The sequence below is a fragment of the Diabrotica undecimpunctata genome, chromosome 9 (assembly GCF_040954645.1).
Source record: "Diabrotica undecimpunctata isolate CICGRU chromosome 9, icDiaUnde3, whole genome shotgun sequence".
Taxonomy (NCBI): Eukaryota; Metazoa; Arthropoda; class Insecta; order Coleoptera; family Chrysomelidae; genus Diabrotica; species Diabrotica undecimpunctata.
Genome location: NC_092811.1, coordinates 50,902,451 through 50,926,144, shown reverse-complemented (window position 1 = coordinate 50,926,144; position 23,694 = coordinate 50,902,451). Strand labels below are relative to the sequence as shown.

At 31.7% G+C, this 23,694-nt stretch overlaps 1 long non-coding RNA gene across 1 annotated transcript; it reads left to right on the top strand.

Annotated features, from left to right (window-relative positions):
* Window positions 1-3,478: 3,478 nt before the first annotated feature.
* On the top strand, window positions 3,479-19,400 carry LOC140449527 (uncharacterized). Its single transcript, XR_011951819.1, has 2 exons — window positions 3,479-3,837; window positions 19,125-19,400. It is a non-coding gene; the product is annotated as an uncharacterized lncRNA (long non-coding RNA).
* The last annotated feature ends 4,294 nt before the right edge of the window (window positions 19,401-23,694 follow it).

Here is a 23,694-nt window from a genome sequence, read left to right as displayed (position 1 = left end):
TGGTACAATCATTAAAAGAAAAACTGTATGTTACAGAAAATGCTGAATCTATGTTGTTGGTAAGTTTTCTTTCACATATTCCATAAAGAACAAAATTAAATTATTATTATATTCTTTCATTTTTGTATTTTTTATTGTTTTAGGCATCTTTTCCCAGAATCAGCCAAAGCATTGTTTCAACGATTTTTAAAGGGTGCCAAATGTGCTAAATATTCTCCAGAATTAAGGTCATTTGCACTGGCTTTAAATTGTATTCAGCAAAAGCCTATGATTTTGTAAGAAGAGCTTTTAATAATTCATTACCACACCCATCAACCATAACAAATTGGTACCAAACTGTTGATGGCGCACCTGGATTTTCCAAAGAAGCTTTAAATGCTTTGAAAAACAAAGTTGAAGAAGCAGGGAAGCAAAATAAAACACTTGTAACACTTGTGTTACACTTGTGTGTAATTTAGTGCTGAACGAAATGTCTATTCGTAAGCTAGTAAAATGGGATGGGAAAAAATTTATTGGCTCTGTAGATTTTGGTACAGATATAGAATCTGATAATATACCAGAAGCATGAAAGGCACTGGTGTTTATGTTAGTAGCCTTAAATGACAATTTTAAAGTGCCAGTTGCATATTTTTTAATTGAGAGTTTTTGTGGATAAGAAAAAGCATCCTTAATAAATCTTTGTTTAAATTTTATTTATGATTCAGGCATAAAAGTATATCCATTAACTTTTGATGGTGCTGCCAACAATTTATCAATGGCCACTGCATTGATTTTATTTAACTCCTATTTTTACCTTCCTATAAAGAGGATGGTAAACGATTTTACAAAATTATATTTAGGTTGCATTGCATCTGGTACTATTTCCAAATCTCGGTAATTTTTAATTATCTCTCCAGATTTGATCCAGGTATCCTGTTCCCTGCTTCCTGACATCTTATCCACCTTCTGTATGCTCCTATCTTCACATCCTTCTCCATCCATATATGTAATGAAGAGAGATCAAGCATGACCTCCATGAGGCAGTTAGGGTAGTCAACATTGCTCGTGTTATGATTAAGCATGCTTGTCTTTGAAGCTTATTCAGCTTCTATTAAGTGGTCTTTTGTTATTATTTAAACTACCATATAAGTGCGCCGTACGTAATCATAGATCTGACTAGTCATATATAGCCAGTACATCGGTTTGGGTTTCAAACCCCAAATTTTCCCACATACTCTTTGACATGTAGAAAGGGAAACCTTTGCTTTGTAGGTTATTCTTTCGAACTGGGCGTTACATGTAAGCTGCTTATCTAATATTACTCCTACATGTTTTACTAAGATTGATAGAGAATTTTTCCATGTCATACTACCTACTAAGGTTATTTAATGTTCTTTGGAGTGTGCTGGAAGGAAAATTACCATATTTTCCTCTTACCATAATTACTAGATCATCCCTATAGGCATGTACTTCTTCCCCCGTGTGCGTCAAGAAGTGACATTAAGTGATCCACCAGGAGTGACCAGAGGAGGGGAGAAAACACTCCCCCCTGTGAACACCCTTAGCAGTTTTGCCCAAAATCTCTCCTTGCACCTTTGTAACAATCTTCTATTCACTCAACAATATATTTTCCAGCATTGCATTGATCCAGTTACACATAGTAACACGCATTGGTAGTGGATCTATTTGATAGGGCATTATTAAATGTGCCTTCTAAATATTCTCTCCATTATTAATTGAGTGACTGATTTTCTGAACTACTTTGTCCACTGCTGTTTCTGTTGATTTCCTTCTTGATATGCATGCTGGTTGCCATTGAGAGAATGATCCCTCAAAGGTCTTCCCTTAATATGTCTATCAAGAATTTTTTCTGTTGCCTTCAACAAAAATGATGTAAGACTGATCGGCCTGTGCGATTTAGGCAGGGCATTATCTTGTCCTATTTTGTATATTCACACCACCATTACAATTATAGAAGTCTTTGGTACACAACTTATTTACTATTATAACATATTATATCTTTATATACAACATATTGTATGTCTTAGAAAATAATTGAAACTGTATTTATTACGTTGTGTGCATTAATGCGTTAATTCAATTACTAATTGTGTTGCAAAATGTTTTATGATTTATTTCTTTTGTATGTTTTTTGTTAAAAATGATTGATTTAATGTTTTTTGTTTATTTTTAATTCATTACAACAAAACACGATATTAGAATTCAAAAGTTTGTTGTTTGTTTGCACTCAAGTAACCTTTTAATTTTCCTCCTAATTCCTTAATATAAACTTCAAAAGTTGCTTTATACAAGGAAATTATTGCAACAGTGAAAACCACCAGGAAATGATAAAAAATGAATTAATAAAAAATTAAGACGACAATTTGATGCACTGGATTCTTAAACTAATAAAAAATACAGGGAACTCAGAAAGTATACTGATGTAGTGGAGACGGGGTCATCTAATAACGATATTAAAAAAGGAGACCGAAGGATATCAGTAACTGCAGAGGAATCATGTTATTGAACACCACATACAAAATATTATCAAGCACATTGGGAAATAGATAAATTACAGAAAATACACTAGGGCAATATCCGCCAGGCTTCAGAAAAAGAAAATCAACCATAGATGCCAACACAGCTGATTGAAAAGTGATATGAACGTGATATAAATTTTCACTTACTATTTATAGACTTCTAGCAATCTTTCGACTCTCTAAATAGACTCGCAACACTTAATAAAAATGCAAACCTGATTAGATTTATTTATCAAAATTTCCTTCACACTAAATAATAATCAATAGTTCTTAATACAATTTAAAAAATGAGAATTTTTAATCTTTAGGCAAAACTTCAATATTTCCTGTTGGTAAAATGATTAAAATTCAGGTAATGTACTTTACAAACATTATAAAAATAATTTTTTACAACAAAAAAGAGAACACAAAAAAAAATCATAAATATTTAATTTTAATTAAAAAAATAATTATTGTCATTAAAATAGAAATGAGCACGCCGCTGTTCTGGTAAACATACCTTGAGCGGAGATCTTTAGGACACCCGATTATATAGGGAGAATATGGGACTGCTTAGTCTATATATTATACGTCATTGGTGTTACCCGTATCATAGTAAACTGTGCCCGTATTATTACCGAAAATCATATGATTTCATCATGAGGAAGCGGAATAAATACCGTCCTATTCTCCTGTGACAACCTATGACGAGCCGCGTGACAGTTCTTATGCATATGACAAATCACTCAGTATAAAGATGTAAATTTAATTTATGATTACATCACATGACAAATCACATGATAAATCATATAGTGTGAAGTCGCTTAATAAATCATGTAGTGTAAAGTCGACTTTACCGTTCTACTGTAATTTTGCCTTCCAAATTCGGAACACACCTGTGGTACGGAAACAATGCGTGCGCATATCGGAAATGCTAGTCCGAAAAGGGTTTGGATTGGGCACATGGGCACGTTGGATACCGGCACCGGCGGCTATCGACATCGACCCGATCGACCGGCCGCTGGCGGTTTGCCCGGTTTGGTTTTTGGTACAGAGTAAAACAATTGTTACTGTTTTTTATTTTGTTGTTTGGCCGTTTGGGTTGGTTGTTGACTGGTGAGGTGAGCAGAGCACAATGCTGAAGCTAAGAAACAGAGAAAACAGAACAGAGTAATGAGTATCTTCTCAGCTGAGAAATGAGAGGATTGCGTATATGGAGCTACGCCACGTCATTTTAATTTCATACTTCATACGACTAATTAAAAAAAATGTGTTCCTTTTAAAACATTTGCATATTTATTTTCAATTCCAGTGAAGAATCTATGCTGAAACAATGGAAGTAAGTAATCAATTTTACAGTTTAATAATGATATTAACAGTTATGGTTTCCACAGTCCACCATTAATTTTTGGAAGTGTGGTATGGTTTTCAATAATAATTCATTACTTTAATTCGGTAATTGTGAGAACTAATCGTCTCAGATGCACCTTAAAAATCAATAAATACAGCTGCTGTCTATCTTTTATGAGTCCTTTAAGAAAACGAGTTATCAGTGGAAAAATATCCTGTGTAAGTTAAATAGTAAGTAAAACACAATACATTGATCCATTGTTTAAATTTCGGTATAATACATTTGATTTTTTTGTAAATTAAAAATTTTTATACTTTTGGTCAGTTGCCCATACATAATTATCCATAGATAATACTTTTGGAAGTCGAGTCTAGAGCTTTAATTAGACCTTAATCAGGACATCTTTATCCAAGAAATTTTGTCTGAGGTAGATACCGCAGAATATTTTTTTACTTTTTCTATTGTTAGTCATCAAACATCTTTTCTTTAATTCTTATATTGTGAAAATAGTTTAATGCAATTCATTACCCGTTTAAATTTGTTAGTTCCCACAAAGAATATAGACGCTATAAGCGTCTATATTCTTTGGTTCCCAATTCTGTAGACTAGAAAATATAATAGTTTGTTTTTTTATAAGATTTGTGTTGTCTGATTTTCATTTAATGTATCATACTAGTTAAGAAGTAGCATCACTTGTTGCTCCTTCATGAAGTTACTCCTTAGTAACACATTGTTCCTAGTTACACACTGTCAATGATGTTCTGTCTTTAGCTGACTCAACACTTTAACAATCAGGTTAATATACTAAACTTTTACTGCTGAGTGCTGGACCAGATACTTGTATTTCAAAAATTGTTTTATTGATAGATGTAGGCTAAATTAAATAATTTTTTAGGAAAATCAATCTTTATTTCAATTACATTTATTGTGTATCCATCTTTGGTACACGAGATCTACTGTGTTCAAATGTGCATCACATTTGGACACAGTACTTTTTTAGAGTACCATCAATCAATTTTTGCAATCAAGTTTGCAACTTTAAGTTGCAACCTAAGTTGCAAACTTGATTGCAAAAAACATTTGTGACATATACTTCATAACTTCATTAGATGGTTTGCACATTGTGGATTTTAGCATCTGTTATGGACTGTGCATGTCTGTATTTCATGGCAATGTTCCTGTAACATGATGAACGATCTCTCATGTTTTTTTAAGTCTGTGAGGTATTGGTCTAATTCTTTTTCTCCTGGTCTGTTGGCATTCATATCCAACTCAAGTAATGCCATTACCAGTTGTTCACAAAACCGAGTTATGTACATTTTCCCCTTAGTCACTTCTGTGAAAAGTAGATAGGTGTTTATAACTGCTGTGTTTGTTAACAACTCAAAAATAATTTTTCAATATCACTTAATTCCTAGAAATAAAAAGATAATATATTTGGTTTTTGTGCAAATATTAAAATGTTTCTGAATTGTAAGTGCATATGCTTCTTTCTAGTCTGACACATCAATAAAGCATTTCGTTTTGTTATATTTTATTATAGTGGATACTTTTTAAATAGTGACTATTGAAGTATTTACATCTTACATTTCTCATACCGTAATTTCGGGTGACTTTGACTCACTTTCGAAGTTTTAATACAGATTTCAGTATTCTAAATACATAAAAGTATATTTCTTAATTTATTTGTATTTGAGTCTTTAACTACTTTTTTACAAAAATTACACTAAAACACAACGAAACGCTTACTTTATTACAAAAAAAAATAAAAATGTGGTGTGCAAAGTCACCCACTGGTGTTGGGTGACTTTGTCTCAAGCTACATTTTACATTAATTCTCTGTGATTATTAGTGTTTGGGCTTAAGTCACCCTACAAGATGAATAATAAATAAACATTTTATTAGTTAAAAAAATATTTATTTAAATTTCAAACAAAAAAAACTAAAACTAAAATGAAACTCTACATAGGACCCTCGGTTTACAAAGAACATCATTTTTAAACAAAAAATGAACAACAAAACAATTTACAAGCTTGTTTTTAAATCTGGAAAGAAATATCGGTTATGTCCAAGTTCCAATGGCTATGTGAAATCAATATTACCCAGGTGGTAGGATTTTCTTACGTTGACTTCGGGCCATTGCTACAAACTTCAATTTTTCCAAGTTTTAAAGTACTTATTGGCACTCCGAATTCTATTGCAGCTTTTCTTTGAGATAGGACTCCATTTCTGATAGCTTCTAGAGCTCTTTCTACAGTGTTTGCCGTGCAATTTCCATAATTTCTACTACCAGCAACACGTTTGTAATTTGAGGGCATCTAAAAAAAAGTCGTTAGTTCTATACAGTTAACAAACTCTGCAGTTGTTACAAGGCTAAATTCAAATTAAGAATCAGCATTTACTTACTTCAATTTAAATATAGAACCAACGAATAACCAAAATCCAACATTCAACAAACTGGGCCAAAGTCACCTGAAAACTGTTAAATTCTGTACCACTTTGCAAATAACAACCAACCTTATTAGCATCTACGTTTAGACTGAAATACTGACGCCAGGCGGGTAAGAATTCACATATATTAAATGTGCAGCTATGCAATTAATCTTACTCTTGGAAGTATTATTGGTTGCCAACCAATTTTTACAGTCAAGAAATCTTACGTAAAATGTCTATATTTTAAAAATTCATTTTTTTCTTATTATAACCAGTATTAGCGTGATTTATTAAAATTTTCCTAAAGTTAATATGGTACTGATGGTGAGGTATAATGAAATTTACATGATAATATATTGTATATACACACTAGTTACTAAAATATCTTTTTCCCAAAATGAGCCAAAGTCACCCTGGCGGGCCAAAGTTACCCGAAATTACGGTACATCTTTACTACTCAAAAACAATACATCTCTTTTATCATTCCACTTATCTACAATTATGTTTGTACTGCTCTGCATTGTTTTCATTTCACCTTTTTTTAATATAGCAGAAACCACATGTGAGATTAAATTTCCTTTTGGAACATAGAGTTCCGATTAAATAAGAATTTACCTACTGCATTTATTTGCTGAGATAAAGTAATTTTGTGTAAAAATTGCTTGTCACTAATGTTCTACCTCTATTTAATATCAGTGCCATAAGTTGCAACACCACATCTGTTACAACACTTGTATTCCCTGGTTGACTAATTTTTCCTCTATACAATTTTATTGCATAAGTATATCCACCAGCAGCACATAGTTTCAATAATCTTTGTCAATTTTTGTGTTGTTTACTGGGGACATACTTGTGGAACACACCATATTTGGAATTTTGTACTCATTACTGTTATCAATGCACTTATTTTGCTTAACTTGTCATCTTTGTCATAGTTCTGATTTTCAGTAGCATAAAGAAAATGGAGAATATATTCATATATGTTTCTGCTCATTCCCCATTGTGTACTAATGACATTTTTGAAGCAAAGGTTATTGCTCCAATAGTCTCACAATGAGAGCTTTTTATCTACACATATCCAAATCGTTGGAGTCAATGACAACTCCTTTCCATCAGCAGCCATGTAGTGTAATTTTTTCATCAACAATACCATAAATTATTTTTTGTTCCAAGTATTCATTTGATTCCCTAATAAGTAACCTATAACATAGTGATAAACATGGTAGATAGTTTGGTGTAGTTCATGGTAAAAGACAAATAACAGTGTAGTTAGTGTTAGGTGTTTTCTGATAGTAGCATCTTAGACTTGATTAAATGTAAATTTAAAAGTTTATCCATATTAAGATTATCTGACTATATAATATATAATAAGCTGAATCTGAGTTAAAACTATTTTTTGATTCTACACAACTGACTCCAACTTTATTTTCTGTTCTTGTACAGGGAATTGGCTCTTGTATTTTACTGCACGTTTTGATCATTTTAGACATATAAATTTATTATTTATTTAATACACGGGATAACCCCATTAACAATTTAAATTACAATATACATTATCACAGTTAGGATTCAAAACTTGAATTTACTTACAATATAAAAACCATATTAAAAAGTTTAAAAAAAATGAGACTAAAAATCTTTGAGTTACAGTTATATTGAAAATATCAAAATCGCGAACATTTTGTTCTGTGGAAAGGAATATTAAAAAAATTGCGGTAACATAGAGCTTGATGGGGAGCATTAAAGTTATTCTGGCTTAACAGGTTTGGACAATCAATAAAACCATATATGATTTATTATATCATGACGGTTCTTGAGTGAGGGTAAAGATAATTGTTGTTCAATACAGGAGTAATCATGATTTTCAATAGTAGTGTGGATGTGGTAAGCACAATATCTTAAAAATTTATGCTGGACTCTTTCTATGGTATCAATATTGTTCTGAAAATAGGGCGACCAAATAACTGAACAGTATTCCAAAATAGTTCTAAGCAACAATACACTAATCATTTTTTTTATGTATTTCACTTACAGTTGCATTGTCACTATCATCAGAGTCACCACTACTTTCTTCCAATTCACAATTCTTATCATATAAACTATCATCACTGCCTAAAAATTACTTTATTTTAAAATTGTTCCAACTCTTCTTGTGTAACTTTTTTTCAGCAATATAAAATCAATATTACAACTTAAAACACTTGTAAATATCTGTTCACCCTTGTGATTTAATATGTTTGTGAACAATATATCAGAATGTTTTAGAAACTATGATTTCCTGATGTTTGCAGATGATTTGAAATTATTTAAATCCGGTCATTTAAATGATTACATAAATTTTTCTCCAGAAGATTTAAACAGGTTGATTATTTGGTGTGAGAATAATATTTTGCATTTAAATGTTGCTAACTGCTGCTAAGAGGTTTTAAAAAATATGATACTTCTTATACAATTAATGATAATTAATTGTCTTATGTCAAAACAATAAAAGACTTAAGAGTCACAGAGTCACATGAACAGTTGTGTTTTGTACAACATATAAATTATGTAACAATTAATTCATTAAAATCTTTAGGCTTTATCATTCGCAAACGTTTGAGACTTTCTGTTTGGGCTTTAAGAACGGTTTATTATGCTTTGGTTGTATCTAAAGTGAAATATGCATCTGTTGTATTCTCCACAATACCAAGTTCATTCTACTACATTGGAGAGATTGCAGAACAAAATGTTAAGATATTGTGCATATAAATTAAATATATGCATTATTAATCATGATAATGCAGATATTTTACAGACACTCAACATTGTTCTTGTTTGTTTGTGTTGATATGACTGCGGACACTAAATCAATTCGCCAATTTTAAAATAGTTACTCGTTTTTTCATTATTCCACATTCATCATTCCACAGCAAACTCTTCTGCAGCTATCTACTTAATTCAATAGCTACTTTACTATGGACTGTCCAAGTTCGCAAGATTTTTCTGTGTGTTTCCATTATTTCTTTGTCTATGTTACTACTTGATCATTTTTGTTTATAGATTGTATATTTATTGGAAGTACTTTCTTGTATTTTACTTACTGTTGAATAATATTTTCTATATTTATTATTAGCTTCGTAATATGTTACATATCAGTATTTATAATCTTTTTAATATACTTTAGTTTTTTCCCTTTCCGTACAATTTGCTTCCTTGTCAGTAGGGCTATGTTTTCCTTTGCACAATACACAAAATAAATTGTTCGGATTGGAACAATTTGATTTAATATGTTCTTCGCCGCATCTTTTACACCTATCTTTTCCCCTACATTGAGCACATATATGCCCAAATCTCAAGCACTTTAAACATTGGAACATTCTGGGTGTGTAATTTTCAACCTCGTATATCATTTTTTCTATTACTACGTTTGTAGGTGTAGACTGACCTTTAAAAGTTACTATTACAGTTCCTGTTTTTACGAAGATAGTATATCCATTTTCTTGTACCACTTTCCGCATTATTCTTTTTACATGTAAGACCTCAAACCTCATTCGAAACCTAGGTTGAATCAATGATAACAAATCATCCTCTTCTATTTCTTTATCTACAAATTTTATAACTCATTTCCTTTGAGTAAAAAACGTTTGAATATATGCCTCATATTGTTTTGCCTTTAAATTTTCAGATCCAATTAATTTATTAGCACTAGTAAAATTATTGAGTTCTACCTTAATTTTATTCCTACCAACTACCGTAATTTGTGTGATATTATTTTCAATTTCAGGTACTGAACATAAAATTAATCGGGCCGTGCATATCTTGTGTAATTTGCCGATATTACCGTTTTTATTTTCTATATATACTATATGTGGTGCATTATCTCCTAATTTATATCTATTGTTTAATATTAAATTTATAACTTTATTTAAATTTGGATTATCTGATCTATCTATTTTATTAAATTGGGTCAAAGTTGCATCGTTATTAAAATCAAATTGGTTACTTACCTCGTTAGTGCTAGTTGTTTGGCTTTTTTTGTTTGTTACCTTATCATTTACCCTAATGTTTTTTTTTTAATTCTTCAAATTCTATCATCCTATCTTCTCCTAATTCTATATAAAATTTCCCTCTATCTAGAGGCTTCGGTGGAATTTCTTCCATCCGTCGATTTTTTTAGAGATTTTACTTCCTACACACGAAATATACACTTTCTTACAGACCACTAGTTTAATGTGTCTTTACCACTACAAGTGATACCGTAAAAGTGAAGAAAAAACCTTTAAAATTGTTATATTTTTTTAAGAGCTTCAAAATATCCGCCTTTTGATTTGACGTTTACTTGACAGTTGTGAACACTCAACATGAATTTATTAAAAACTCAACGAGATAACTCTGATATAGTATTTATGTTTAAATTATTAAATGGTTTAATTTATTGTGCTGAACTTCTCCAATCTATTAGTTTATCTGTTCCCTCCAGAAGTCTCGGATATGTTGATCTGTTTTATATACCTTTTCACAGTACAAATTATGGTATGCACTCACCCATTGAGCGAACACTGTAAATTATAAATAGGAACAATTTAGAAATATTTGTTGTCTCCTTGGCTTCATTTAAAAACCGAATAAAAAGAGCTTAAGAAGTTATAGGTACTTTTTTGTTTATTTCAATTCATCTTGTTATATATATCTCTTAGTTTGTAAGCAATTACAGCGATTGATTTTTATACTGTATGTCAACATATTTTTTTTGTAATGGGGGTATTCCTATCTATTAATAAAATAAATAAACTAAAAATTTTTCATTTTGAATCTCAAACAATATTATCTATTACATACTAAAATATTACATGAGCATTCCTTAATCTGAAAGATATTCTGGGAAATTAATATTGATATCCTGTATGAAAAATTATCTTTTATTCGACCCACATTTGTTTCTATCTGGTGCTATCCACTAGGCAAATCTAAGATGGTAAAATATTGGCATTTACAGTTTTTTCAGTAACTAAGTTATGTTTGAATGGTAATACTTGAAAAGTTGGACTAATTTGTGCTTCAATGCCATAATATTTGGCTTTTATTTTATTACCACCATGAACCACTGAAAGAGGACAGTATTTTGGAGACATTAGTTGGACTTTTCGGGATTGAATCTGAATGAGCTAAAGCAACTGACGACCCAAGGTTCCTAGATTTGTGCTACAACTGTAGCTTCATTTGTGAATTCTTTGTCAATGGTATATGAAGCAGCCTTGACATGTTGAAGATTTATCTGGATGAACTTTATCATTGTTTCCTCTTTGAGTGTCTTTCCCCCCAGACCCTTGGTGGAGTTATCTTTATTGGGCCTTTGTCTCTATGAAGTTTGAACTCTACAGAAGTTATCGTTTGCCTCTCCTTTCATTTTTATGGTTGCTGGCCTTGTGAGGAAGAGGTTCTTTCCCCTTTCTCTTTGGCCAGTCCGCTTAAGACACTAGTTCTAATCTGTATCAAATTAGAGTATATATCATTCTGCTTGATTATAAGCATCATAATTAGTGTGAAAAAACAGTATGGGGTTGTTCTGCTAACAGAGAGAGACCAAATTTAGTATGAAATTAGTACAGACATACGAGCTTGTTTTTAACACCCATTAGATTGAATTCTAGTTTTGTAAAAGTAAATTCAGTTTTGATAACGGAAACTTCAAATATTTGTTTATTTTTTATTAGTAATAATTGTGGTTTTATTTGCAAAAAAAGGAATAGAGAAATTAACATTTCAAGTTAGAAAAATGGTAACCTTACATTTTGAGATGTCTTTTACTTTTAAGGCTGATCCTTATCCAAATAGACATATCTCATAAAAATATATAACTACAATAATTTTTAAACTACTACAATATAATTATAAAATATACACTTGAACTTGATTATAACCACTTTTAAAAATGTAAATGGAAGGAAATAATGAGTGAAGTTTGTGGATTTACTAAAATGCACATTCCTTAAAACTGTCTTTTTCGAGATACACTGTTTTAGGTTAGGAGGACAGTATAGCTCTTAGCCAAATTACATCTTTTACAAACATTTCATATTTAATTATAATACAAAATGTTACAATCCCTAGTAGTTACGGTTTTTGATTTATTGTTACAGAACATGCAAAAAACAGATTTTTTCTGGTCTGCTTAAGATGAAAAACTCATTTCTTCAAATCGGTACCAACTAATATTCGGCATTTTTTCTTTCTTGTTTGTATTTTATGCATATATATTTTATACAGTGCTTTTCAGATAAAACTATCCATTTCAGATATAACTTATCCTTAACAAACTTTTGAACTTCTAATTTTTAGGATAAGCGTAAAAACATGTCAATTAATATTTGAAGGGGGAGACATTATGCCATATGTAAGCTTGCTGGGAAAAGCACCCCTCACCCCCATATCATCCCTTATTTTTTTTTAAATTATTTCCTCCTTTGATCAAATCAATTTGATCCCACGACATTTTTTTTCGATAATACAAGATTTTTTTGATGGGAATGTCCTTGTTTTGAATCTGGGTTAAATAGTAACAATTCATTGTTATTTGACATAAACAAATTTTTAGCAAAAAGTAGGTGTACTCCATACAAGTTCAATGAGCTGATCAGGAGTCAAAAATATAAAACATTGTGTAAAAATGAAAATATTTTATTTTCTTACAATATAGGTACATACTTGAGTATATCCTGTATTATAATCTAACTAGTATGAAATTGTACAAAACAATCACGTTCAATACATAGAGTAACTTCACACTTCATACAAATCCAACGTACTCTCTGATGGCTTGAAATTGTTTGTCTATTTTCTATGGAAAATTACCACTTCCATTTAATTTTTAGACTAATTGGTACAGATCCTGCTAGTTGTTTTCTAGAATAAGTAGATTTCCCAAAACTTCTTAAATAATGACGCACTACATCTCGTTGAAAAGCCAAAACATCCATTTCTTTATTTTCAGCAAATATTTGTAACCTCCACGAGTTAACAAGAGCTGAGTTGAGCATGTGGATAAAAATGGGCCACCACCATTTTTTACCTTGTATACTGACTCGGTAGTTATTAACCGATTGGTCAAAGAGATCAACACCGCCCATTGAAGCATTGTATGATGAGAAAAGTTTTGGTTGGGATACATCAATTTTTCGTTTTTCAGCAGCACATCAACGATTCACTTTTGAAAGTGATTCAATACTATCGTAATTTGATGCCATTGTTACCACAATGTTGTCCTTCCATTTCACAAAAAGTAGCAGACTTGTTTTGTCAAAGCGATATTCGAAATATCCACGATTCTTCTTTTTCATTACAGCGGAAGGTAACAAAAGACATTTTTTATACAATTTTCTCTTGCTGTGACTGTTGCCCTAAAGCCCTTCTCTTTTAAAGTTTCCATCAAATTGTAACTAGTAAATAATTGTCAAAACATACTTCATGGTCAGTAGGCACATCAACGACATTAAGCATTTTTAGGACAACTTGTAATCCTAAAGGCAACGTCGCGACTTTTGATTTATCCACTTATGCTCCACAATATAATGTGTCAAAATTGTAGCAATAACCAGTTGTACTACAAAGCATCCAGTCCTTGTACCCAAATCTTACTGGCTTTCCCCTTATGAACTGTTTAGATGAGTGATGCCCAAAATACTTTATCATCGCTTCAATTGATAAGTCTTTGTGAAATATGCCAAATTGTTAAAATTTTTTATTTAGTTTGTTCATGAGAGGCCTCACTTTATACATTCTGTCCCTTGTATTAATTTGCGAATTATCAGCCAAACGTAGGTATTTTTTAATTTCTTGCAAACGGTTCCTTGAAATTGTATTAGTCACGAGGGGAACCTGTAGATCTTCATCTAAACACCAATAGTTGCGCTCTCGTGGCAATCTATGGTATCCAGTAAAAAGTAAAATAGCCAGAAATATCATTATCTCTTCCTGAGTTACATGAAATTGATGATTATTTTGAGCGGCATGTAAATTTGTCTGCTGTGTAATATATTTAATAATTTCATTGTCGAAAAATGTCTCGAATATTTCTATAGGAAATTTACCTCGGATTTGTTCTTTCATATTATCCAGATGACCTTCGTAACCTGTTGTAGATGTCATACTAATATCAGTAATTTCTTCTGTCCAGTCAGATTTCTTGGTTTTATTTTGACTCTTCACCAAATTTTCTCTTCTTATGGCAAGAGGAAGATAGTCTTCGTCGTTATCAGAATCATCACTTATGTAATGAACCTCTATTTCACCGGGAACGTCATTCGGAAAGCTTTGAGTCTGAAGACTATCCTCATCTATGTCCTCATTGTCAGTTTGATAGTCTCTCAGTAGGAATAACTACCACCGATAAATCTTTATGAGTGGAACTCACTAGGTCATCTGAAGCTAAAGCAAGAGTTCTATAACGTTTTCCATAAAACCCAATGGTACCAATAGGCGGCAATTCTTGAAAATCCATTCCAATACCAATATTAAACCTGAAACAATAAAAAACCAAATAATCATTTTGATCTCATCCAAACCCACTGTACTCAGATCAGTACAGGTCTATTTTGTAACATAAAAACAATAGTAAAAAAAATCTTATACTGAATAAACATTACTAGTACTTACCCTTACAACAATAAAAGTTAAAAAAAAGATAAATAGTATCTTCTTCTTCTTAGTCGTTAACCTGATGCAGGTATCGTGATATCATGAAGCTATTAGCTAAATTTCCCAATTTTCCTACACGTTTTTCTATCTTATGCCATTCTAGCACATTCTGACAATGGAGGGCCAATGGTAGCAACAATATGGTCCGTGTATCGTGTGGGAGATCTACCTCTATTTCTTTTGCCTTCTACTTTTCCCTGGATGGTAAGTTTTTCATGACCATTTTTTCGAAGCACATGTCCAAAATAGCTTATTATTTGTTCTGATATTTGTGTTCCTAGTCTTTTCTTTATGTTTAGCTGGTCCAGTATGGATTCATTTGTTCTTCGGGCCACCCATGGTATTCTCAGCATTCGTCTCCAGCAGTACATCTCAAATACATCTATGTTCTTTTTGTCTTTCTCAGTAAGGGTCCAGAATTCCGACGCATAAGTAAAAACTGGAAAAACTAGACTTCTTACTAGTCTCATTTTTGTATCGCTAGTTATTTCATGGCTTTTCCAAATTTTTGTTAATTTTGCCATAGCGCTTTTTGCGATGGCTGACCGCCGCTTTATTTCTTCGGTACCGCCTCCTTTGTTGGTTATTAATGAGCCCAGATACACAAATTTATTTACAACGGCGATATTGTTTATCATGACCAGATGATTTTGATTGTTGTTAGCTCTGTCAATTATCATGATTCTCGTTTTATCTCTGTTTATTTTAAGGCCCATCGTTAAGCTTACGTCTTCTATCCGTTGTAGCAGGTGAATCAATTCAGCTTCAGAACTAGCGAGGATAGTAGTATCATCTGCATATCTCAAGTTGCAAATCTTCTTCCCGCCAATGGTGATGCCACCGTTCCAGTCCTCAGTAGCTTTCCGCATTATTCATTCACCATAGATGTTAAATAGAATTGGGCTTAGTATGCAGCCTTGTCTCACGCCGTTTGTGACCCTGAAACTATCGGTTAGTTCCCCATTTATTCTAACTCTGGCATAATTGTTATTGTACAGGCTTTTAATTAGCAGTATCAGATGATTGGGGACTCCCATTTCAGACAAAACCTGCCACATTTTGCTCCAGTTGACCAAATCGAAAGCTTTACTATAATCTATGAAGCACAAATATGTTGTCATGTTGAATTCTCTGGATTTTTCTACAATCTGCCGTACGTTTAAAATTTGTTCTCTAGTACCACGTCCGGGGACGAAACCAGCTTGTTCCTCCGCAATGTTAGGTAGTAAAAAGGGCTTTATCCTCTCGAGAATTATGTGTAAGAGTATCTTACTGCAATGCGCAATTAGAGCAATTGTAAATAGTATAAATAGTATCAAAATCACAAAATAACAAACACTTCAATGATCCAACAGAAATATGGAAGCTTATATGGTTAGCTTATAATTACTGCGGCAAAAATTAGGAAAAAGAGCGCCACCTAGAGTATAATTTGTGAAAATCTAGTAGAACACTTCCTAATAAAATCTGACATACACGTGGAGGACCACTTTTTTACCAGATGTGTCACTACTAGACCATTTTTGCTGCTGTACTTAGACGAGTACAGTGGGACCAAAGGGGTAAAGTGATTCCACCATGAAGCTTAAAGTGATTAGTTTATTAGAAAAATAAATACAAAGCGAGATAACTGGATTGAAAAAAATATGTTATTTTATTTCTTGTAAAAATTTTATTACAAACATTTAGAATGAACATTTCACCACCAAAAATTTTTACAATAATGGTTCAAAATGAATGCCATTCACATACAATAGTAAAATCTATTTTGAAAATTTTCTCTGACATTTCTTAACACTGTTTGAATTGAATTGTCGGCATTCATCCTCTATTGTTTGTCGTAAATCATCCACAGATTCGAGTTGAGTAGCATACATTTTTTATTTTTAAATACTTCCATAAGAAGAAGTCTAAAGGTGTTAAATCCAGTGACCTAGGTGGCAAATCCATCATCTTATTTTATCTTACTTTTTACCTATCCTATTAGCCGAAAAAGTTTCGTTTAAAAATAGTTTATTATTATTTTCTACTATTGTTATAATATGATCAACCATTTAAGTTTTCAGTGATAAAGAAGCAGTGATCACTTCGGATACCACACCATATATATATATATATTTGAGGATGCTGTCTGTGAAATTAACACACAATGTGTGGGTCATTCTCAGTTCAGTATCAACAATTATGTCTGTTCACCAAGCCATTTAATGAAAATGAGCATACATCCGAAAAGCAAATATTGCTTAATAATTGTGGATTGTTAATGATGCATTGTGTCATTAATTCGCAAAATTCAAGACGACGATCAAAATCTTCATTTAACTCTTGTCCCAATTTAATTTTGTATGGATGTATATATTCTCGAAGAATTGAAAATGTTTTTCAACGAATGTCTTCACAGAGGAGAAGTCCCAGATGATTGGAATGAAAGTTTGACACTACTTCTCTTCAAAAAAGGAGACAGGGGAGATCTTAAGAACTATAGGCCAATCTCTCTGCTGTCTCAAATGTACAAACTGTTTATGGTAGTAATAACAAACAGGTTAACGTCGAAGCTTGATAGCTATCAACCGGTAGAGCAATCAGGATTCCGAAAGGGTTGCAGTACAGTGGATCATCTTCTTACAGTCAGAACGGTAATAGAGAAAGCCAATGAATATCATTTAAACTTATACATTGGCTTCGTTGATCATGAAAAGACATTTGACTCAATAGAACTTTGGGCAATAGAGAGAGAGCTATGAACAAGTGCAGGATAGACTCCTGATACATAATGCTCATACATAATATTTACAAGAAAGCTATAATGAAAATACAAATAGATGCGAAAACCAAAGCTATACCAATCAACAGAGGAGTTCGGCAGGGAGATGTTATCGCGTCAAAGCTATTCACACTTGGACTGGAAGACATGTTCAAAGACATTAACTGGGCAGATAAGGGAGTAAATGTTAATGGAAGACAACTGAGTCATTTAAGATACGCTGATGACATTGTAATATTCGCAACAAGTTTCGAAGAACTACAGACCATGATGCAACTATTTCAATCTTTGGAAAAAGTAGGTCTTAAGATGAACTTGGAAAAAAACAAAAATAATGACAAATACACCGAACATTAGAGAAATAACGTTGAACGACATAAATTTAGAAACAGTAAGCGAATACATCTACCTGGGACAGATAATGAAAGTTAACAAAGAAAATCAAACTGCCGAAATTCCCAGAAGAATAAGGTTTGCGTGGGCAGGATTTGGAAAACTGAGTTGGATCTTAAAAAGCACTAAAATAGAACAATATTTGAAAACCAGAATTTACGATCAGTGTATGCTCCCTATACTCACGTATGGTTCACAGACGTGGACACTCACCAAGTCAAATATGGATAAAATAGTAAAGGCACAAAGAGCGATGGAAAGATCAATGCTCGGGGTGAGATTTATAGACAAAACCAAAGTAAAAGACGCAAGAGAACATGCTACCAAATAATCCATAATTCCCGATTGAAGGATAAAAGATGGAACCACGAAATACAACAATGGAGACCATGGTTAGGAAAAAGAAGCAGAGAAAGACCACAAATGAGATGGGCTTATGACATTAAGAAGATCGGAGGACACAACTGGAAGCAAGTGGCGCAAAATAGAAAACACTGGATTGATTTGGGGGTGGCCTATGTCGTTGCCTATGTAGTTGGATTACTTAAGGCCGAAGAAGAAGAAGTTCCCATTGTTCATTATTTTTCACCATAAAACTTTATATCAGATACAAGCGCTTTTAATAATTAAAATGATTTAAAAGCAATTTAAGGGTATTACTTTAATTTAACTTTGCAGACCTAAATAATTTATATCACGCGTTGACTAATCTCCTTAGTTTACAACATCTGAACGGCGCCGGTCGTAAAATCACGTGAATAGCTGCTGTATTTCTTTGATTGTATAAAAAGCAACCAGTGCACATCACACATACTTTGCATCTGAGATTAGATTTTAACCATGAATAAAGGTATTAAAATGTTCATTTATGCATTTTGAGGCTTGAACCATCATGTAGCTGGAAATTGGACCACACTCTATTTTCTTGTAGAATAACAAAGTATTGTTTTTTTTGTTTATATATTTCATATAACATGCCAAATATTTCTAATTATTGTAATCTTTGTTTCAGAATATCAATGGAAGCCTTGTGCCTGGATGTTTATGAACAGTATTGTTTCTTTTCAACTTTGAAATTTTGTACTGAAAACAAGTTAAGAAGAAAGAAGTGCTTTTTAATCAACGCTGAATTGATGGAAACAATTTGTGACAATGTAGTTATAATTGAATCAATGAGAAAGTACCAACAAAAATACAAACATTTATCAGAAGATTCTTATCTATTGGAACTATATGAATTCGTTTATAAACCAATGTTATTGGATTAAATAATAATTTTCTCGTTTAATATGTTGTTTTATTTTATATAGTATATTGCAAAATATGCTTTAGACTACAACTAAACATTCCAAATATATGAAGTAAAATATGTCATTATCAAGTTTTAGAATTATTTTTAATAATCATTATGTTAGCCTTGGCTTTACTTTTGAAAAGCCAATTTATGATTATTGAAAGTTGCTTATATGGCTATTTTGCTTAGTTGCTTCTTTTAGACTTTAAATTTTTGAAACTCTTGTGTTAAATTGGTTGACTTAGGTTGCCCATCTGCGGAAGGTTTTGGAAGATAATCTTTAGGTATAAGTCCCTAATTTGTTTTTCAATAATATCTTCCGTATTTGTCCAGGAGTTTTAGAATTATTTTTAATAATCATTGCGTTAGCATTGACTTTACTTTTGAAAAGCCAATTTATGATTATTGAAAATTGCTTATATGGTTATGTTAATTGGGTTGAATTAGGTTGCCTATCTGCGGAAGGTTTTGGAAGAGGGTACCTTGAAAAGTTACCAGTTTGCCTTTCAAAAATATGATTATTGAAGGTTGCTTGTATGGTTGTTTGCATAATTGCTTTTTGTAGACGTTAACTTTTTGAAATTCCTGTGGTAATTTGGTTGACCTAGGTTGCCCATCTGCGGAAGGTTTTGGAAGATAATCTTTAGGGATAAGTCCCTAATTTGCTTTTCAATAATATCTTCCGTATTTGTCCAGGAGTTTTATTATTATTTTTAATAATCATTGCGTTAGCATTGGCTTTACTTTTGAAAAGCCAATTTATGATTATTGAAAATTGCTTATATGGTTATGTTAATTGGGTTGAATTAGGTTGCCTATCTGCGGAAGGTTTTGGAAGAGGGTACCTTGAAAAGTTACCAGTTTGCCTTTCAAAAATATTATGATTATTGAAGGTTGCTTGTATGGTTGTTTGCATAATTGCTTTTTGTAGACGTTAACTTTTTGAAATTCCTGTGGTAATTTGGTTGACCTAGGTTGCCCATCTGCGGAAGGTTTTGGAAGATAATCTTTGAAAAGTCCCCAATTTGCTTTTCAATAATATCTTCCGTATTTGTCCAGGAGTTTTATTATTATTTTTAATAATCATTGCGTTAGCATTGGCTTTACTTTTGAAAAGCCAATTTATGATTATTGAAAATTGCTTATATGGTTATGTTAATTGGGTTGAATTAGGTTGCCTATCTGCGGAAGGTTTTGGAAGAGGGTACCTTGAAAAGTTACCAGTTTGCCTTTCAAAAATATGATTATTGAAGGTTGCTTGTATGGTTGTTTGCATAATTGCTTTTTGTAGACGTTAACTTTTTGAAATTCCTGTGGTAATTTGGTTGACCTAGGTTGCCCATCTGTGGAAGGTTTTGGAAGATAATATTTGAAAAGTCCCCAATTTGCTTTTCAATAATATATTCTGTGTGTGTCCAGGAGTTTTATTATTATTTTTAATAATCATTGCGTTAGCATTGGCTTTACTTTTGAAAAGCGAATTTATGATTATTAAAAGTTGCTTATATGGTTGTTTGCATAATTGCTTTTTGCAGACGTTAACTTTTTGAAATTCCTGTGGTAATTTGGTTGACGTAGGTTGCCTATCTGCGGAAGGTTTTGAAAGATAATGTTTGAAAAGTCCTCAATTTGCTTTTCAATAATATCTTCCGTATTAGTCCAGAGGTTTTAGAATTATCTTTAATAATCATTGCGTTAGCATTGGCTTTACTTTTAAAAAGCGACTTTATGATTATTGAAAGTTGTTGATATGGTTGTTTTGTATAATTGCTTAAAAAATTCCGATGTTAACCCATTTACGACAAGGAAAGAAAAAAACTTAAATAATTGATGACACGAGTGAATGAAGGTGCCATGCTACAAAATAAAGATTCTGAGAAAATTAAGGTTAAAGTTTTTCATTGTAACCTTTTCTCACATGTACTTTTATTGGATAAAAACTTCTCTTTGTCGTTACTAATATATGGAATATCGACGGTGAGCAGGCAATATGACCTATCTACAAAAAGGGTGTTTTACAGGAGGAAGAAAAAATCATTTTATTTTTAAAATATTGATATAGGGAGGAATAAAAAAAATACGTAATTACTTAAATTTTATTACGTAAACGTGAATGTTAACAAAAATTGATTTACTTGCATTATACATTTAGTGAGCCAGTTAGGACAATTTGAAATAAAATATTTTGTTACATAGGACTCTATGCATTATGATTATAAATACAAATTAAATAAAAAAGAACTTTTTTATAACAGATAAACTTAAATAATAAAAAGATTTTAATGATTCTAAACAATATGTGGCAAATTGTCATAGAAAAAGTGACAGTCTGATGGAATGACACTTTTTAGTTCTTGTAGATATTGCCACTTTACCTTGGAAATTTTACATCGTTCGGTAAATAATGCAGGATATTTGGATATTGTGGGGATATTTTTTGGTCTACAGGAAGATCAGTCTAATTTGATTCCGTATGATTAAGTTTTACCTTAATATGTCCTAACGGATTGTACAAAATAGATCTTATATCCATAACAGTAGGATAGTTTACTATTCGTCCTGGACGAATAGAAGAATATCTTAAAGTTTTGCTATAATCCTTAAAAAAACGGAAATCACAATTAATAGCCTCATATGGGTTTGGAAGCTTTCTAGCTTCTTTTGTGATATATATGTAATCACTTGGAAAGTTAATTTCTCTATTCTTTAATTTTCTCTCAATGCATACATGCACAGAATTCACCTCCGTCTGTGTATGCCCAACTTCTAAAAATTTCTGATGTATTGTTATGTTATGTAACATACTGAAATTTAAAAGGTCATTGGCCATAACTGCATTCCGATTCTGAGCAGTGCATCCATCCGAGTATAAATTACTAAATTACTTATCCATACAAATCTAGCTAAAAGATACTTCAAACTTTTAATCGTCGTCAGAAGTTGATGAATCCGGGAGCACATCAGCTAAGTCTTTAACTGTGGGTAGATTTTTTTTAAAAGTCCCACAGTGTTTCTAATATATACGACAGTAACTCCATCAGGTGCTTTTTCTTTTCTATCGTTATCGCCACAGGCTTGTTATATGCGTTCTTGGGAAATAAATTTATATCTGCTTTTGCCTCTTTCCTAAATCTACGGTCTTAAAAAGTTCTTTGTCAAAGGCCAACTTGTATTAAAACTGGTTAGATTTTTTATACTACAACCAACGAAATTGTCTCCAGTTTATCTTGTTATTTTGAGTGTCAGTTTTGCGGTTAACTGATACAGAATTAAATAAGCCACCAAAATTAAGAAACGCAGAGCGCTGCATTTCTGTTACTAAAAATTGACGTTTCCTCCCTACTTGCCGAATTAGTTGAGCCCAATCATGGGGATGTTCCATTTGACTACTAAATTTTTTCTTCTTTTTTTCTATTAAACTATGATCCGTATCGCACTCCATATGTGTATGACTTGGTATTAAAAACTTGTGTTCAATAATGTTTAAATATGCAGAGCATTTTATATTTAAACTAGCTGACCCAGCAAATGCTGTATATATATATATATATATATATATATATATATATATATATATATATATATATATATATATATATATATATATATATATATATATATATATATATATATATATATTATTGTGATATTTAAAGTCTTGGTGCGCCAAGCAATAATTAGCTAATTAATTTTTTTGATTAATTAAAATTATTTAAATGATATGATTATGACTCTATCACAATTTTTAATTCTTTTATCTCAGGGTTAAATTCGTGCTTCAATATCTATGCTATTACATGTGAAAGGTAAGGTCCAGAGAATACCGGAATAATAAAAAACACATATGATCTAACACTATATATTGAAATAAAAATAATGAAATAATTCACACTCAAAAGTTTTCAATAAACAAATCTCATATAAGGATTCTCAAAATTTTGTTCTCCGTACGTGAACAATCAAAATTAATGGTGCAAACAATATTAATTGAAATCTCAAAATCCCACACTATTCTAACTCTCCTAATCAAAATATTTATATCCTTTCTCAATTACGTGTAAAAATTTTGTTATCAATAAAAGAAAAAAACTGCAGAAACAAAAATATCTCTCTCTGATGATGAGTGGTCCAAATCCTTGTTCCTTGTAGACTATATTATCTCCTCTCAACCGCTCCCTATGTAAACAGCACTCTTACACAGATTGTTGCAAGTATATCGTCCTTAATGATCTCCTTCAAAAGCACAAATCATTCAAATTATGATAGCCTTTCTCCTCTCGATAAACTG